The sequence below is a fragment of the Nuphar pumila genome, chromosome 10 (genome assembly GCF_984573655.1).
Source record: "Nuphar pumila chromosome 10, dmNupPumi1.hap1.1, whole genome shotgun sequence".
Classification (NCBI taxonomy): domain Eukaryota; kingdom Viridiplantae; phylum Streptophyta; class Magnoliopsida; order Nymphaeales; family Nymphaeaceae; genus Nuphar; species Nuphar pumila.
This window is the reverse complement of record NC_143258.1, coordinates 113,918,003-113,937,761: the sequence shown is the minus strand read 5'-3', so window position 1 is coordinate 113,937,761 and position 19,759 is coordinate 113,918,003. Positions and strand designations below refer to the sequence as shown.

Genomic DNA, 19,759 nt, shown 5'->3' with positions numbered 1-19,759 from the left:
TATATATATATATATATATATATATATATATATATATATATATATATATATATATATATATATATATATATATATATATATATATATATATATTATATATAACCAAATTATAACCTACTTGTAAATAAAGGAAAAGACACTGAAGCAAACGGATTTACATAAAAGGAACCAAGTATTGCGTTTCTAGGAATGCCAAAAGTAAAATCCCAAATCCACTTGGATATGAAAAGACTCCAGACTACATCAATGATAAACACAAACTTCTTGCCAACTTAACTCTCATTTTCCTTGCTGCAATTTCACTGAGATTCATCATCTTGTTCGATTTCAGAGGCAGGATCATCATCATCCTCAAAACAATCTATGCCGTATGCAGCATGACCATTGCCAAAGGCCTTGATATGATCCTTAAGGGATCTTTTGTGCTTGAAATCAGAGCCACATGCACAGTACCAGAGCTTCCCACAGTTCTTCTCATGTGTTCTCCAGTCACCTCTGACAGCAAAGGCCTTTCCGCATTTCCTGCACATGAAAGGCTTAATTCCATGCTTTCTCTTATAATGTGTCTGTAGAGTTCTGAAATCCTTCAATGGCTTTGCTCTTGGGTGATCAATGTTATTCCTACAACCAGGAGAACAGCAATAACAAGGGAGCCTAAGCATTGCTGTTGGTTGAGTTCCCCTAAGAGACTCTGGACCTTTCCTGTATTGAGATCCATGCCCCCACATATGCATCTGCATTGACCCAAAAATTGAGCAACACATACCAAAACCACAAAATAAAAAAGGAAAAAAAATCCGTAAGCTTCAATGTCTAAATCAATACTTATTGGAATCAAATGACGATAATGACTGATAAAGACCAATGAATGAAGTTATGCATACATGTAAAGAAAAAAAAAATTAACACCATCACTAGTAAAACTATTGTAAACTCTAATAAAACGAGGAAGATTTTAGGATTTTGCATTGGTGATACCATAAGTTTTAAATATATCGCATTTATTGATGATTATGAGCTGTTAAACAAGTGGAGGAGCTGTAGAAAAAATACCTGCCCACTTTATAGTGCATGTACTTTTGAGAAATATAAGATATATAGCACCGTAAATTGTTCTGGATGTATTTAGTTTGATTTCAAAACGTTTTCTTTTTTTTTTCTTAATGCGGTATCATACTACGCCAGATGTAGTAGGATAACAAGAAGCATGTTTCTCAAGACTCTGTGTGTGTGTGTGTGTGAGAGAGAGAGAGAGAGAGAGAGAGAGAGAGAGAGAGAGAGAGAGAGAGAGGTTTATTGCTTTACTTTTAAGAAAGAGAAAGCTGGTGAGTAGTAAGGCCTTCTCTAATAAATATTTTTGATGATCTCATGGTTCAGAGAATCAGGCAGGCAGGGAAATCTTAGACTGTGAGTTTCATTGTGACCCCTAATCCAAAGCCCTGGAAAGAGGAGCTCAGGAACTTTCAGAGCTTTGGCAGAGTCCTTACACGCGCGCCGATGACTCACACGCGTACATACACACGTCCCCAAGTACCAAAAGCAGAAGGAACAAAGCCCATGAATTGTTCAATCATGCACACAAAAAGAAGCTTAACTCCCACTTTATATATGGTCTCTTCTTATATGGCACCACCAGCAGCCATGCACAAAAAAAGCTCTCTCTCTCTCTTTTGGAAGCGTGTAGAATGAGAATCCCACGTGCTCAGTGTGAAGAAACTACAAGAGAAACTGGGATTAACGACAGCAGCCAGGAAAATTTCCCTCAGAAAGTATGTAGATGTTGAATTAAATTAGCATGCCATCATAATAGAAACTTCAGAAGAAATGAAGATGAAGGATGAGCTAAAAGACGTGTTAAGGATAACTCTCACATGCTAACATCAACTACCACCGAACAAAAACAGAAGAAACAAGCATGGAAACGCGGCAACAAAGAAAACAGATGTGGAAACATTTGCCACTCGATCAGCAAGACTTTTAGTGGCACAATAAACAGAAAATCAAGAACCAACCATGGACAACCAACAAGCACAAAGGGGCCAACCTTATATATCACACTAGAGAGCCTAGCAAGTGTTTAAAACCTAGATCACACGTTCAAACATCAGAAACTGAATTAGAAATGCCAGAAAAAACTAGATGCAAAATTGCTTGGTACCAAGATCAAACTTTACAACACAAAGAACTGTGAAAGGGAGCTGAAAATAGATATACGACATACACAACAAAAAAACCAAGCGAACAAAGATTCACCAAGTCAGAGAGAGAGAGAGAGAGAGAGAGAGCGAGAGAGAGAGAGAGAGAGAGAGAGACCTGCATATTATTGTACCGGTTGAAAGTCTTGGAGCAGACAGGGCAAGCAAACTGAGTCGGGCCGATCAGAATCTGAGAAGGGGTGGGGATCCAGTACTGACCCTTGTTGAGTCTGTTTGTAGGGTACCCACCACCAGCAGCCCCATCCTTGTCTGCATCAGGGCAGGAGGAGACCTGTGCAAGCAGGTCGGCTGTCCCATAGTTAGGTAACCCTATGTGCAAGGCCACCGTCACACTGCCATCTCCCTGATCACCGTTGGTAGATCGGTAGCTCCCTGCCTCCTCTCTTTTGTCTTTGTCATCATGCGTGTGAGCACTGGATGATGCCTCCCCCTGAATCTTCTCATCATCCCTCCTGGGACTCAGGCTCAGCAAAGGAAGTGCTTCCCTTAGAGGTGGGGAATCTGGGGGCTCAGCACTCACAGACTGATAATTATTGTAATTGGATGAGGGGGAAAGGTAAGCAGCAGATTGCTGTTGATAGACAAGGGAGTTGTAGTTGAACCGTCCTCTGAACATGCTAGAGTAGGGATCATTCATGTTGGAAGGTAGGAAGCTAAGCAGGCTGGGGATGATTATTAAATAGAGTGAATAAAAACAGAAAAAAAACGAACCCAGAGGAAGGAAAAATAAAGTTGGGTTCCTCAGACAGAGAGAGGATGCCTTCTCTAGTATTACCTTGTGGAAGACAGGAGTTGTAACTGCATAATTAAAGTACACGAGGAGGAGAGGGAGAGTTATGGAGATGGGAGGTTGGAGATGTGGGAGAAAACCCAAAAGACAGTCACAGGTTGGGGTTAGAACTTGTCCCCCATGATGTGCACTCATTGTCAATGTGGTCATCCATGTATGTTGCTCAATTACGTAAGGCACCCCATGAGTTAGGTTGAAGTTGCTTAAATGCCATCCATCATTAGGATAACACACTGGCGGGTTGGAATTATGACAATGTCAATAATGTCCTTCATGTCTCAATTATTGCCAAGTTCGATCTTGTCAAACGTCTCATGAGAGAGAGAGAGAGAGAGAAAAGTATTGCATGATGGTGAAAATTAATTTAGGTTGATATATTGGTAATTACTCCCCAAGTTCTCCCAGTTAGGGGTGGCAAAACCTGACAACCCGCCTCTTAGGCGGGTTCGGGTTTGGCTTAAACTGGTTCGTGTCATAAACGGGTTGACCCGCCTAACCCGTTTATTAAACAAGTCGGGTTCGTGTTAGGGGTATGCCAACCCGGCTGACCCGTTTAATAAACAGGTTAGGCGGGCGGGTCAACCCGTTTACCCAAACCCGACCCGCCAACCCGGTTACACGACCCGACCCGCCCGCCAACCCGACCTGCCAACCCGTTTACCCGACCCAACCCGTTTATTAAATGGGTTAACCGGGTCGTGTCGGGTTACCCGTTTAATAAATGGGTCGGGTTCGTGTTTGCCACAGTCGACCCGTTTAATAAACGAGTCGGGTTCCTGTTGAGGTATGCTAACCCACCAACCCACCGACACGACCCACTAACCCGACTCGATTGCCACCCCTACTCTCAGTGTTGCTTGCTCAACGATCATGTAGTTGGGCTTTAGAGAAAAAGAATGATTAACCTTTCATATGATTTAAATGCCTTTTGCAAAAAGTATTAACCTATTATCTACCGAGTTTCTTCTTGAATTTTTGTTCCTTTTCCTTTTAGTATTTCTTATTGTACTTAGATCTAGCAAGACAGTGTTGGTGGTCTCCAAGTCTAATCTAGGATAAGGAAGGAGAGGGTGTTTCTGTGTTCTCCCTCGAAGACAAATTCACGTGTTCCAGTGTATATGGAGGAATATCTTGGGACCTGTGATAATTCATATGCCAATGTTACCCACGATGACTTTATAATAAAATAACATATAACAAAGGTAGATATAAGTTTGAAAAAAATGTCTTCTCGTAGCTATTTACGAAAATACACGTTCAGACTCAGCGAGACAAACCTGAAGCACACTCTTTTTTTTCTCTGTTTAAACTTTCTGTCGTCATCTTCTTCTTCTTCCTTCTCTGTGAAACACTGCAAAACACTCGCTCTCTCTAGAGAAGAAATTAAGGGAGGCAAAGAGTCGGTGATCCAATGGCGATCATCGTCCTCTTTCTGCTAGCAGTGGTCGGAATGCTGCCCTCGTCCAGCGGGCAACCGACTGTAGCAGCCCCTCCACTGCCTTCGAGGGAAAATCGCATAGCAAAAAAAAATGGTAACTCGTTAAATCGAGTAGCGATTTACAAAAATCGTGTAGCGAAAAAAATGGCAAATCGCTACGCGAATTTCGTAAATCACTATATCAAGTAGCGATTTACGAAAATCACATAGTGAAAAAAAAATGGTAAATCGCTATGAGATTTTCGTAAATCTCTATATCAAGTAGCGATTTACGAAAATCGCATAGCGAAAAAAAAATTGCTAAATCGAGTAGCGATTTACGAAAATCACGTAGCAAAAAAAAAACCCGCAAATCTCTACGCGATGTTCGTAAATCGAGTAGCGATTTTCGTAAATCGCTAAATTGCGTTGCAAAAAAAAAGGCAAATCACTATGCGATTTTCGTAAATTGCATAACGAAAAAGAAAGAAAGAAATTTTATCTTTTTCTAGAATCGTTGTTTCATGACACCAATAGCGAGAAAGGGTGTTACAAAAACCGTGAGCAAGAAACAATCGAAGGAAACAATAAACAAGAACGATCAAACGAAACACAACAAGGACACAAATTTACGTGGAAAAACCTCCCCTCAAATCTGAGAGGGAGTAAAAAACCACGGCCGCCCAGAGGAAAAACTTTATTGCTCTTTTTCGACAATTACAAGAGGAAAAAAATTTATACAAGGCAAGGGCGACAACCCTAAACCTAAACAAGTTGGGTCTAATCCATAAGAAACTGGGTCTCAAACATAAGCCCAAGAAAAAAAATTCTTTGGCTGACCTTCGCCGAGAAAAACATAGTTGCTCAGCCGTGTTTGACTCATAGTTGCGAACCTACACTTTCTATATATATATATATATATATATATATATATAATGAGCCCTAGTGTTGAATGAGCTGCACATCTATTCAAAAAGGCTTTACGCTACAAGAAAAATGTTATTTAGCGACAAAAATTTGTGACGAAAATAATCCATCGCAAAGTTGTGATGAATTAGTGAGAGAAAACTATCCGTCCCTAAAATTAGAATTAGCGACGGAAAAATTTCATCACAAACGCCATCGCAAATTTGTGATGAATGAGTGACACCATTTTTCCGTTGCTACTCCATCGCAAATTTGTGATGGCATTTGCGATAAAATTTTGTCGTCGCTAATCCGTCGTTAAATTTCTCATAAAACCCTAATGCGAATCCCCTTTCTTTTTCCTTTCTGTTTCATTCATCACACACCCCGCCCTTTCTTTCACCCCGTTGCTCACCCTCCCTTCTCCCTCTTTCGACGACCGCCTACCTCTCTGGCAGCTTCATCGGCACCACCTCGTTGGTCATCCGACCTTTCTCTTGCCCCCTCTTGCTCGTCTCCTCCCTCCTTCCCTCTTGCTCGTCTGTCGATGCCGATGACCTCCTCCCCCAGGTACGTCTCCTCCCTTCCCTTCTTCTTTCCCATCATCTCTCTCTCTCTCTCTTTGCCCTCTGTCATCCAGTGGGCCAACGGACCCCCCCCCCCCCCTTCCGCCTGTTTTGGAGATTTCGACAGGGGGCTTTGGCCCCTGCTTCATTTTTTAGAATCTAACAGGGTCCAATGGCCCCTGCCTCAATTTTCTTTTGAAGCCGGTAGGGGCCATTGGCCCTTGCCTTCTCTTTTTCAAGAGCCGCAGGGGCCTTTGGCCATTGTGCCCCCCCCCTCTTTTATTTTTGCCAGGGGTCGATGTCTCTGTCCCTCTTTTTATTTTTGGTAGGGGTCGATGCCCCTGTCCCTCTTTTATTTTTGCAATGCGAGGTTTGAGCCATAAGAAGTAATACAAGAAATTAGGCAGTCACTAGTTCAGCATCTTCCAGAACCGGTCGCTCAATGGAAAGAGTACCCGAAGGAGGTGTTGAACAGATTGTGATCATCATTCATGGTATACAATCGTTTATTATAGCTAATATGTTTCATATTTATTTTTTTGTTATAGTCATGTCTACTAACTTTCTGAAATTATTTGTGGGCTTTGAATCGCTTCGCGACTGCGATGAAGGAGCAGGACGCGAGGCAGGTGTGACAGAAGGTGACTGTCAGTCGATTTACAGACATGCTGCATAATATGAAGACTGCAGCAATAAAAGCATTTGGTGGGATAGATGATCCACTGCAGTGGAAGGACCATGACCCTCCTACTATCAGGTCAGATTTTTGGGATGCAATGTGCGACAAGTGGGTGGGGCATGAATTTTGAAACCGCTCAACAAAGGCTGTACAAAACCGAGCAAAGATGCCCGATGCTTATCTACACACAGGTGGATCTAGGACTTTTAGGAGCCACCTGAATAAAATGGTAACTCATCAATATATATATATATATATATATATATATATATATATATATATATATATATATATATATATTGTCACATTTATAAGTATTGTTGCATACTTTTTAATTGATTTTTTTATCATTTAACCTCACAAGAAGCAGAAAAAGGAAACATTGTGCCTTACAAGGATGTGTTTGTTGAAACACATAAACATAAGAGCACGAGAGAGTTCATATCAGAGAAGGCGAGAGCGAAAATGATATGTATTTATTATATTAATAAATATTGTAATATACAAGTTACCATGAACATTATAATTCTTAATTATTAATCTATACTGTAATCATTACATTGTAGGAGTCATACGAGCAGCAGATGGTAGAGCAATATGGCGATGACTCCACTTAGCATCCGCCTTTTGATCCTGTAGAATGAGTGACTGCAATCGGTGAACCAAAAAAGAGTCATGTGTTCGGGTTTGGGAGTAATATGAACATCACACCAGTCATTGCCTCCTCCAGCCAGGGCTCTCAGAGTTCTCCCGCCAGCATCAACTCCCAGCGTCCGATTGACCCTGCTAATTCTTGGGATGGTGTCCGCCAGCTTGTTAAGGACACTGTGCGTGACTTTTTACATGAAGTCATTTCCGATATTGTTCGTAATGAGTTGTGCTATTTTTTTGGGGACAGGGGAACTTCGTCTGTAGGTGCCTGTCAGGTATGAAAGTTTTATGTCATTTGTTTCATGTCGTTAGATTTCAAGCTAGTATATGCATGATTTCATCATATATGAGCATGATTTCATCACTATGAAAGTTTTTGACTGCCTTACAACACATATATGCATGATTGAATCACTATAAAAGTTTTTTGACAACATTAGAACACATATAAGCATGATTCCATCACTATGAAAGTTTTTTGACTACCTTAGAACACATATATGCATGATTGAATCACTATAAAAGTTTTTTGACAACCTTTGAACACATATGCATGATTGAATCACTATGAGAGTTTTTTGACAACATTAGAACACATACAAGCAAGATTTCATCACAATGAAAGTTTTTGACAACATTAGAACACATATATGCATGCTTGAATCACTATGAGAGTTTTTTAACAACCTTAGAACACACATATGCTTGATTGAAGCACTATGAGAGTTTTTTGGAAACATTAGAACACATATAAGCATGATTTCATTACTATGAAAGTTTTTGACTGCCTTATAAAACATATATGCATGATTGAATCACTATGAAAGTTTTTTGACAACAGAAAAACACATATAAGCATGATTCCATCACTATGAAAGTTTTTGACTGCCTTATAACACATATATGCATGATTGAATCACTATGAAAGTTTTTTGATAACTTTTGAACACATATATGCATGATCAAATCACTATGAGATGTTTTTGACAACATTAGAACACATATAAGCATGATTTCATCACTAGAAAAGTTTTTGACTACCTTAGAACACAAATATGCATGCTTGAATCACTATGAGAGTTTTTTGACAAACTTAGAACACATATACGCTTGATTAAAGCACTATGAGAGTTTTTTGACAACATTAGAACACATATAAGCTTGATTTCATCACTCTGAAAGTTTTTGACTGCCTTATAACACATATATACATGATTGAATCACTATAAAAGTTTTTTGACAACATTGAAACACATATAAGCATGATTCCATCACTATGAAAGTTTTTTGACTGCCTTATAACACATATATGCATGATTGAATCACTATGAAAGTTTTTTGACAACCTTAAAACACATATATATGCATGATTGAATCACTATGAAAGTTTTTTGACAACCTTAGAACATATATATAAGCATGATTTCATCACTATGAAATTGTTTGACTGCCTTAGAACACATATATGCATGCTTGAATCACTATGAAAGTTTTTTGACAACCTTAGAACACATATATGCTTAATTGAATCACTATGAAATTTTTTTTACAACATTAGAACACATATAAGCATGATTGTGATACATAAGACATTTATTTGACAGCCTTGTAACACATATATGCATGCGTGAATCCCTATGATATTTTTTTGACAACCTTAGAACACATATCTGCATGATTGAATCACTATGAATTTTTTTCTGTCAGCCTTAGAACACATATCTGAATTCTGTTAATGTCTTTCATTTTATTGCTAGCTAGTCTATGTGTAATTCATTTATGTTACTTTGATTGCCTTAGATTATGTGCATTGCATATAATTTATTTCATTATATTTTGTTTATCAATATTAACCTTTCTTTTCTCTTGTAGGATGCTGGAGATAATCAACGTAGAGGAGCTGATGGAGGTATGGATGAAGGGGTAGATCGAGACAATGAAGAAGATGATGGTCAGAATCTTCGGGATGATTAGATTCATGTGTTGAATTTGTTGCACCTTCTTGTTGTTTCAAAAGAAACTCTTTGTAAATGTTCACTTGTAAATAATTCGAACTTGGCGAGGATTATAGTGGATCGATAAATTTTTTCACCTTGTATCGTGTGTTAAATTTGTTTCAACTGCTTTATATATGTATTTTTTATGTGTACTTTATTTTTTATACACAGGATATATAAATTGTATAACGAGTTTTTTTTTTTATATTTATATTGTAAATTTTTTTTAAATTTTTTTTTGTGATGGATTAGCTATGGATATTATCCATCGCTAATTAGTATCAACCTCCAATTTAGCGATGGGTTAGGGACAAATATTTATCTGTCAGAAAACTGAATCGGTTGATATTTTGTGATGGATTGTAATCCATCGTAATTCCGTCACCATAATAGCGACAGATGTGTATCTGTTGCAAAACCAAATCTCTATGGATTAACGACGACCTTGCGATGAATCATGACATTTGCTAATTCACCGCAAATTAGCGACGAAAGTAGCGACAGATATTTCTGTCGCTAATTAGCGACTAGGGAATTGCGATGAAAGTTATTCGTCGCTAACCCGTCGCTAAACTATTCAGCGATGAATTTGCGATAGATTATGACCGTCGCTAATCCACAAATTTCTTGTAGTGTTAATGGCAGTCAGGACCGTCACTAAAGCTTTATAGGATTTTGTTAAAATACATATGAGGCCTTTAGCGGTAGTTGCAACCGCTAAGGCTCATTTTTTGCAAAATCAGCATGTGCTCGTTTGACGGAAGCGTCCACTATTTGAGCACCCACCAATACCCCCTTTCTCTCTCTCTCTCTAGTTTACACCTATATATATATATATATATATATATATATATATATATATATATATATATATATATATTTGTGTGTGTGCACGCGCTTAGAGTAGAGTGTATGTGCTTGATGGTTTTTCAAGTTTTTTTTTTTTTTAAGTTCTGACCATGCAGATGTGATGTATGTATTTGATTTTATAGGGATCAGCTCGATTCTGACACATGGGTGATCTATGATCTTTTCTTTTAAAGAAACATACTTCATTAGCATTTATCGGAGAAGCGATCTCTATCGAATCAAAGAAAACAAAGGATACTCTTGTTTTTCCTAGGTCCCATTAAAAACTTTTAAAAATCATACTTTTAAGTATTTTTGGCTCAATTTGAACCATTAGATGTGCTTATCATTGTTTATTTATTAACAAAAATACTTAAAAGTATGATTTTTAGAGGATCCCAACTAGACCTAACCAAAAAAGGGCAAGACCATCCCCTGTAGTGCTGGAGAATTTAATATTAGACGTCATCAATTCCTAAGCATCAAACTTTAAATTTCAAAATCTTGAAATGTAAGGTGGTGCTCATTGAATGAATGACAACTTGCGAGTTAGTTGATAATTAAGTGAATTACGACCATCTAATCTCCAAAGAAGTTTCTTGTTTGGGTGACAGGCGCTTTTTAGTATTCAGGCATCTGCGTTGGTGTAAGAGCTTTGGGTTGGAGGTAGGGGGTGTCAAGGGGTCTGGTTTATCAGGACCCGACCCGTACCAAACCCGATAGGGTCTGAGTATGATGGTCAATAGGAAGACCCGATTAAGACCTGGGTCTGGACCCAAAGGTCTGATTATTTCATGGATATGGGTATAGTTTGTGAAATTTTATACCACACTCAGGCCCGACCTGAGTTACGATTAAGACCCGGAAATTTTCAATGTAAAAATGAAAAAAAATATTATTTTACTGGGTATGGCCCGGGTCCTTATCAAGTTCAAGTATGGTTTCTCTTATGGTGGGTCCAATTAGACTCAGGTCCAACCCGATATCATACCAAAAAATCAGGGCAGGTCTGATTTCACCTGGGTCCGAACCCAACCCAATCAGTTGGCACCCCTAGTTGGAGGGTGTCGGCTCCAGTGACTACTGGTTGAAACTCTTATGTTTGTCAACTACACAACACATCCATCCTTGGGCTTCCATCATGTCATCAACACCACGAGCATCCCACCACCATCATCATCATCTTTCATCATCGCCTTCATCAACCCTATCTTCCTCTCTAAAAGTAGTCAAAAAGTAGTATATATTTGCACCAACTTTTCAACATACTGAGAATATGAATTAAGAAAACAATAATGAAGGGCAGATCATGCCCTAAGATATCTAATACATTCTGTTATAAATCCACCGATTCTCATTCTTAAGGCCTTCTTTTGTCTTTGACAAAGAATGTAGGCAGAGACTATGGTCTACCAGCTGACGCTTGGGGATAGCTAGCCATTCGATCCATGGTGTCACCTTCACTTTGCCTTTATATCTTGGCAATGCTCCAATGCTTTTACATCCCTCATATAGGATGGCCAATCGAAAAGCGGAACAGAATTGACCCTTGCTTTGTATAAAGTTGACCAAGACATCACCACCAGTATTGTCCCCCCAAAAATAAAATTGACAAGCCTCTCAGCGCACTCACACACATATATATGGTAGAGCGTAGCTTCTTGATCAATAGGTGCTTGAGCACCTACTTGATCATGTTGGTCGTCCATCGCGTGCTTGATGGACAGCCAGCACAAAAACAAAAAAAAAAAACATCAAAAATGGGTCAAAACAGGCCCAAAGGGGCATTACTGAACCGCTAAATGTCCAAAAGGACGTGTGCATCATTACAATTTTGTAATGATACGCTCATCCATAAGTCTTTAGCGTTCAGTGCTGTTAAAAGTCCTAGAGGAACTGGGACCTTTAGAGGCACTAAAAAAAGCAACACTAAAAGGTTTTTTTAGCAAAAAAACTCATTTTTGATGTTTTTTTGTTTGTTTGTGTGTGATCTCTATCAAGCGTGCGATGGACGGTCTGCTTGATTAAGTAGGTGCTCTTGATCAAGCAGCTATGCTCTACTATATATATATATATATATATATAGAGAGAGAGAGAGAGAGAGAGAGAGAGAGAGAGAGTGGTAGGTGCTTGATCCATACATACTTGACAGGAAATTTATTCTACTGGCGCTCAGCATTTTTTCTACGAAAAAATATTGAAAACCGCTGTAAAACACATTTTTTGAGGATTTAGTGGTGGTTCAAAAGCAAAAGCAATGCTAAAAGCCCTTTTTTAAAATACTAGGCGCATCCATTTGAAGTATCGCTAAAGGCCCTTTTTAACGCTTTTGCGTATTTTTTGCATTTTTTTTACCATTTTGCCATGTTGACATCACCCAAGTATGATAGACAGTCAGCGTGAATAAGTATGAGTTAAGAACACAATGGTCAAGTAGCTACCACTTTTCCTATGTATAGAGAAAATTTGGTAGCTATCTATAGGTGCTCAATCCTCACTCAACCATGTTGACCGTCCATCGCGTGAGTGATGGATGGTAAGCCCACAAAAATTAGCAAAGAAAACACAAAAATATACTTTTTGTTTGCTTAAAAAGCCCTTTAGAGATGCGCAGAATTCTTTTTAATTTTTGCTTTTAACGACGTTATGAATTGCCAGTAAAGCACTTTTTTTGTGGGCTTTTGCATTTTTGCATGGTTTTTTATGTTTTTTTTATAATGACTGTCTTGGGTTGAGCACCTACCAGTCACTATATATATATATATATATATATATATATATATATATATATATATATATATATATATATATATATATATATATATACAGATAGATAGAGAGAGAGAGAGAGAGTAGGGAGACATCATATCAGATGCACACGCATGTTCATAAGAAATAAAGGATTTAGCGCGGTCAAAGACCTTTATACACAGCAATCAAAAGCGTTGGGTGTGTCTGATTTTTGTCTGACAAAAGGTGGTTCGACATTACCCCATTTCGTATATATAATGAGGATTATCATGTCCCCCTTTTTCAATTAGGTCACCATGAGGATCTTCCAAAAATCATAGTTTTAGGTGTTTTATATTAGATATGGACCATTAGATGTGTTTATCATTACTTATTTATTAAGAAACATGCTTTGTTTCAAATAGATATGATAAAAAATTATGAATATTTTATCATCGAATTTCAGTACAATATCAACTATAGATTTTTTACATCTTTAAAATACATATCTTGAGCACAAAGATGCTTAATCAAATATATGTTTTCTATTAAATAAACAATGGTGAAACACCCAAAACTATGATTTTTTTAGGGTCCTAATGGTGATCTAATGAAAAGAGAGGCAAGATAATCCTCATATATATATATATATATATATATATATATATATATATATATATATATATATATATATATATATATATATATATATATATGGTCACATTTGACATAGAAATATCTATTTTTTTATTTTTTTGGTTGATTATCATAAAACCATCCTTACATATGTGATCTACATGTTTCACTTGGTGGAGATCAACTTTTAAATCATCTGATTACGACACATAGGTAGGATTTTATTAGGCTTCAAAAATCTATGGCCTACGATATGGTTTTTTATCTAAATAAAAAAATATTCTCTCACAAGGGTGGTGCCGGAGGTTTTTGTCTGCTAAAGCAGAAACTGGAAGTTCCAGAAATGTAGAATCTCGGTTTGGGATTTGATTTATTTAAGGAGGTTCCGAAACCCAAATTGATCTGAAATTTTGCAGAGAAATGAATGATAAACCCATACATATATCATAAAAATTTTGAAATTTATAGATGAACAATTAAACATGAAACAAAGGTTGGACTGACACTTAAAATCAAAACCTATAAACTAATAAGCAAATATTAAAGAAACTAATCAAAATACCTATAAAGCATTAAAATAATCTAAATATGAGGCCTATAATACGAAATTTACATGAATTTAATGATAAAACAAAAATAATCAGGGGGTATAATCTAAACTTAATTTTGGCTATGGTGATAGGGGATCCGATCCATCCATCGAAGGGATCCCATACTCCATGTAGCCTTAAGCAAGAAAGCAAGGGAAATAAAAAAAAAGTAAAAAGATGAAGCTCTTACCTTGGGTTTGCTGGGATTGGCTGAAGGAAAGCGGATGTGGTGGAGATGATCCAAGGTTGAGGAAGTTGAGGCGTCAAAGGCACCAAGGTGAGGATGGCTAGAAGTCAAGAAGGAGGTGCCGGTTGGAACGTGTGATGAAGGTAGTAGCTGCACTTGAAGTTGGTTGTGGCTGGTAGCAAGGGTGTGAAGGAGGCTTGCTGGAGATGGCTATGCTGCTGTGGAGGTATCCTTGTGGTGCTGCCAAGGATGGAGGTGTGACTATGGCTGCAAAGAGCTCCCCTTTGGTGGCTGCTGCCTTTAAGAAGGTTGAAGATGGCTGAAATGAAGGGCTGGGAGAGAGTGAATGAGAGAGAGACTATGAGAAGGGGTGCAGCCGTGAGAGAGTTCCCCCTTTTTCTTTTCTTTTTGGTTTTTCTAACTTAGGGCCTAATAAAAATTTCCTAAGTTTCTAATGGAAATCAAGATTGGTGAGAGGGAAGAAGAGAGGATTCAAGGCATACGTACATGGGCTGGACAATAGGGAAAAGGAAGGAAGGAAAGGGAAGAAAGAAGAAAAAGAAAATGAAGAAAAAGAAAAGGAAAGAAAGGAAGAAGAAAGGGAAAGAGAAAGGGAAAAAGAAAAAGAAAAGAAAGGAAGGGAGAAAGGGGTTGGAGGTTTGGGCGACCACCTTGTGGGTCCCACCTTAGGTAAAATAAAATAATAAAATAAAGGAAATAAAAAAAATAAAGGAAATGTAAATGTTTTTCTTTTTTCTATATAAATTAAAACAAAAAAATGCAAATGGATGGACCATCTCAGAGCGAGTCCAAATTCCACTTTTGAAACTCATTTTGACGATTAGAGGGGTAAAATAGTCTTTTTAGAAAATTTCCAAACGAAATGAGCTATTTTTGGAAATTTTTGAAACGAGCTCGGATTTTGAAGTTCAATACCTCGTTGCGAAGCAAATCCAATGTAGAACTTAAAAATGTAATTTTAAAAGAAATCCAGATTGTTTTTCTTGAGAAAATGCTTCCAAATCTATTTTCAGACAAAACGAGCTATTTTTGGCAGCTTTTGAAACGAGCTCGGATTTTGAAGTTCAATACCCCGTTGCGAAGCAAATCCAGTATAGAATTTGAAAATTTGAGTTTGAAATAAATCCAGATTGTTTTTCTCAAGAGAATATTTCCAAATTTAGAATCTCGGGGGTAAAAATGTCAATTTTGGAAACCCGAGGTCTTGAAGTTAATTTCTGAAAGCTTTTAAAACTCGATCTGGATTGAAATTTATAAAACTGGAGTTCTGGACTTCAAAAATGAAATGAAATGTTATGAAATACTAAGAAATGATATGAAATGATGAGAAATGACATGAAATGCTATGCGAAATGCTAACCCTGAATAAAGAATTTTGGATGTCAGACCCCGATTGACACTTGTACCAGTTTAAAAAGCATTAAAATTGATAAAATTTGCAAAATAGCTCAGGAAATGGTTTTCGGGACTCTACTGGGTCAGAGTGACACTAAAAATTGGGGTTCGAGCTGGATTGAACTGAGATGAGCTAGATTGAGTTGGGTTTTAGAGTTTCAGAACTCAAATGAACTCACCAGACACTGACTCAACTGACCTTTCCGACTGAATTTTCAAGAAAAGTTGTCATTTTTAGAGAAATGGTACGGAATGATCACTAGAGCGAAGTGAATTACGAACCTGAGCTGGGTTTGAGCTAGAACAAAGGTCAGTAATACTGATATGAACTAAAATCAAAGCTTGAACACTAGCTCAATTGACTGAACTCAACTCAATTTCAGCTGAAAGAGCTAAAATGGGCTCCTAGACACTTGGAAATGGTTTTGAACTGAAACTAGAGCGCTTGAACTTCTGATGGGCTTAAGTTAGACTCTGGGGAACATGACTGACTGACTCAGAGACAATTGGTTTGGATTTGAGTGAGAAATGAGCTCATTTATGAAAAAATGATCCCATTTTGGCAGAAATTGTCAGAAATGAAAATGGTCTGTTCATTATGAGCTCAGATGAGCTTGAGATAACTGATATTCTAAATGTTCTGAACTGACTAGTGATGTAAAACCCATGAATTTTAAGAAATTTTCAATGAAATAAAAATGTGTGTTTATGTGAAATAATATGGTTTATGAAATATTCAATATGATTTTGAGGCTTGCGGGCCAGTAGAGCGAACCCGGTAACGAATACTAGAAAGGGTACTTGGATCGGGACTTTAGTGAGATTTGATGATCCGACCCGGTTCAGGAGGCCAAGTGGAGAAATCCGATGGTTTCGAGATAATAGAGTGAGATCCGAAGCACGTTTATGGTGAGAGAGTGCAAGTTTAGAACCAACGGGTGAAAAACCCACTTGAAAATGGAAGAAATCCATCAACAAGGTAAAACGTCCAAATATGACATAAAAAGAATTTTCTTGTAAAAGTAAACACCAAGTGATGGTGTGGTGTAGTGGTAGGGCACATGGTTGTTTGGAGTCACAACCCAAGTTCAAAACTCATGGTGCGCCCACGTAGAAGTGAAAAACATTATTTTTTTATGAAATCCAGAACAAAATTGAAAGGGTTATATACAATTTAATTCACACCCTTTGTAATGAAAACAACATATTACAAGTGGTGGGGCTCATTACCCCTTAGGTTGAAGACCCCAGTTCAAAACCCTCTGTGCATGGATTTTTCCTTTTTGCACAAGAAAAGTGATAATTTTTACTTTAGTGGAAAAAAAAAATAAAAATAATAAATAAATAAAGAAGAGGGTAAAAACGTGGGATCTTAGCCAATCCTACTACTTAGGCTTCTTCATTCCACGTTTCCACATTTGTAGTGGAATCCCACCAAATGGGATGAAGGGGTACCCATAAAGCAACATTGAAAATCACCTTGCTAAAGAGGTAAAGGGGGGCAATATTGGAAATTTCTAAACAAACCACACTAACGTGGGCTGGAGGTTGGTTTTCTTTTTGAAAATCAAAACCTTCCCTAAATAGGGAAGGAGATTAAATGGGGGAAAAAGGGAAAAACGGCTGGACTTATCTCTCTCTCTCTCTCTCTCTCTCTCTCTCTCTCTCTCTCTCTCTCTTCTCCATTTTCGTGAGTTTGGGCCTCCCTTGCTGGACGTGTAAACCTTCTATTGCTGTGCAAGTGGACCTCCATTAGCGACGGGGTGCGTGGCTTCAACGAAGACAAGGAAGTGTGGTGGTTGCCGTCGCGAAACTCCAAAGAAGTAAGGAGTGTTGTATTTTATATGTGTGTGTTTGATGCCTTGTGGCGCAAACATGCTGCAACATCTTTCAATTTTTTTAAAGCATGGTCATGGAAGGTTCAAATATTTACGATAATATATATTCTGAACAGGAACCATGCATAGTACTTACGGAGTCACGGCTAAAAAAAAAAAAACAGACACACACATACACATTTTTGGTTTACTTGTGACTGTTGGCAGCCGTGTATTGCTTGGTCTATGTAAGCCGAAAACTAAGTGTAGTATTGTCGTATAGATTGATAACCAGACTGTCACAGGATTTAATTTATGTATTATATAGTCAATTTGACTTCCCAAATATTATCAAAATATAATTTACATGTCATCACCTAATCCTCAAATTCCAGATTTATAGTATGAACGTTATTTGTATAACATCGTGAGTTTGATGGTTAGATGGTGGAAGCTACAATTTTGGTTCACATAATATTTTGTTTGGGTTTGAACATACTAGTGAGGCTAGACGTCATCTAGCTTTTTTTTTCATATGGGGATGAACATTAAGATCCATTTCTAGAAACAGAAAAAAAAAAACGTCTTTTTCTGATTATAAGAAACAGAAAAAATTTGGTTGTGATATATGTTGTGTACCCCTTTAGTTGTGATATATGCTGTGTACTCATTACAAAAAAAAAATCTAATTTCTGCTTTTAGACCATATAACAAGAATGATAGTGTAAGGTGAGATAGTCTTCAAAACTGTGCATAATAAAAGTAAAGAAATAAATACACAGAATTTCGGAATCATATTAGTCTGTGCATTATCAAGATATTTGGATAATCATGTTAATATTATATTTCTATTTTCCATATCACTTCTTTTCACCAATGAACTCGTATGGGCCTCTCCATGATGAACCATCATCAAGCAATTCATGAAAGCCATGGTTAAGGCTTTGCATGCCCATGGAATTGAAGTGCGTGAAACCTTGTTTCTTTTAAATCTACAGCAATGCATGAATGAAATGTTTCTTAAACCCTGTGATGGTATTTGCTGGTTGGTTCTTAGCTGTTCCTTTTCTTGCTTTTCCCTCCATTGGTTGCCATGAACATTCCTTTGATTTTGATTGACTCTAACTAACGTAATATTAATATGGTTGGTGCACAATAATTCAAACTAAGCATATTGCTTTGGACTTCCTAACTTTGATTGTTGTTAAAAAAAAAATGTTAAAATGGGCTTGGAGAATTCATAGCTATCCATCATTATGAGGGCATCCTCTTGACCAATCAGTGTGAGAACATCAACAAGTACAACACTGATAAGCAATTTTGGAGAAGGATAATATCCTTTTACCTTCCAGATATGATGATGTTTTGATTATCATCCTGTTGGAGGTATAAGGGCTAGTTATGATGAATCATTTTCAGCTTTGTAATATAAGGTTATAGATTGGTTGATATATCCACTTAGTCAGGTTATGTTATTTATATTTATTTGAATTTTCAATGTGACATTTTAACCAGGCCCAACAATTTGGTTTGTGTACTGCCTCTCATAAACTTGAACTTTGGGTTATGGTTATGGGGATGCAGTTTTGCATATTAGGTAAACTGACTGAATGTGTCCCAGGGGCATATATTTTTTTTAGAGAAAAAGTTTTGGTTAAATATTTATGACAGTTTAGTTGACAAGGAGTCACCTCTCGCACAGACAGTTCCAATGGGAGAAGGAAACGGGTCTTGGACCCAGCCATGAAAGATTGGAACCAGACTATTTTGTATAGGCACATAAAATTATATCACCAAGGATAATTCTTAACAATGAACATGTAAGTGAGAGACTCCTTGAACTATAGCCATTTCTTGTCAGACAGTTTACGACAAGATGAGCATTACTATGACGGCTTGTTTCGATAAAAGTAATGGGAGGCTTTTGTACCATAGACAGTTTACGACAAGATGTGACACGATGAGTTGCGATGACCATAATCGGTAAACACTCTAGAAAAGAATGTATAAAATAAATAATTTTTGTCACAAAGTTGGCATAGTTCATGGGGTACAAATGCCTACACCCTAGTTCATAACTTTCAAAAAAAAAAAAAAAAGATGATTGTGGGCTCCGAGTCGAGCCATGTTTCCAAGAAATGCTATCTTGATGGTGCTCATGGCACCCTGACAATATATATATATATATATATATATATATATATATATATATATATATATATATATATATATATATATATATATATATATCTACGGGATTTATGAGGCTCTGGGTACACCTGAAAGACGGTGTATGTTACTGAACCCCTCGT

General features: G+C 37.4%; 1 pseudogene across 1 annotated transcript; it reads right to left on the bottom strand.

The window, feature by feature from the left end:
- Nucleotides 1–299: 299 nt before the first annotated feature.
- Nucleotides 300–2,853, bottom strand: LOC149827977 (zinc finger protein WIP5 pseudogene; annotated as a pseudogene). The gene is made up of 2 exons (XR_016434706.1): nucleotides 2,314–2,853; nucleotides 300–734 (listed from the first exon to the last, which is right to left on the bottom strand). The product of XR_016434706.1 is annotated as a zinc finger protein WIP5 pseudogene (transcript).
- Nucleotides 2,854–19,759: the final 16,906 nt, after the last annotated feature.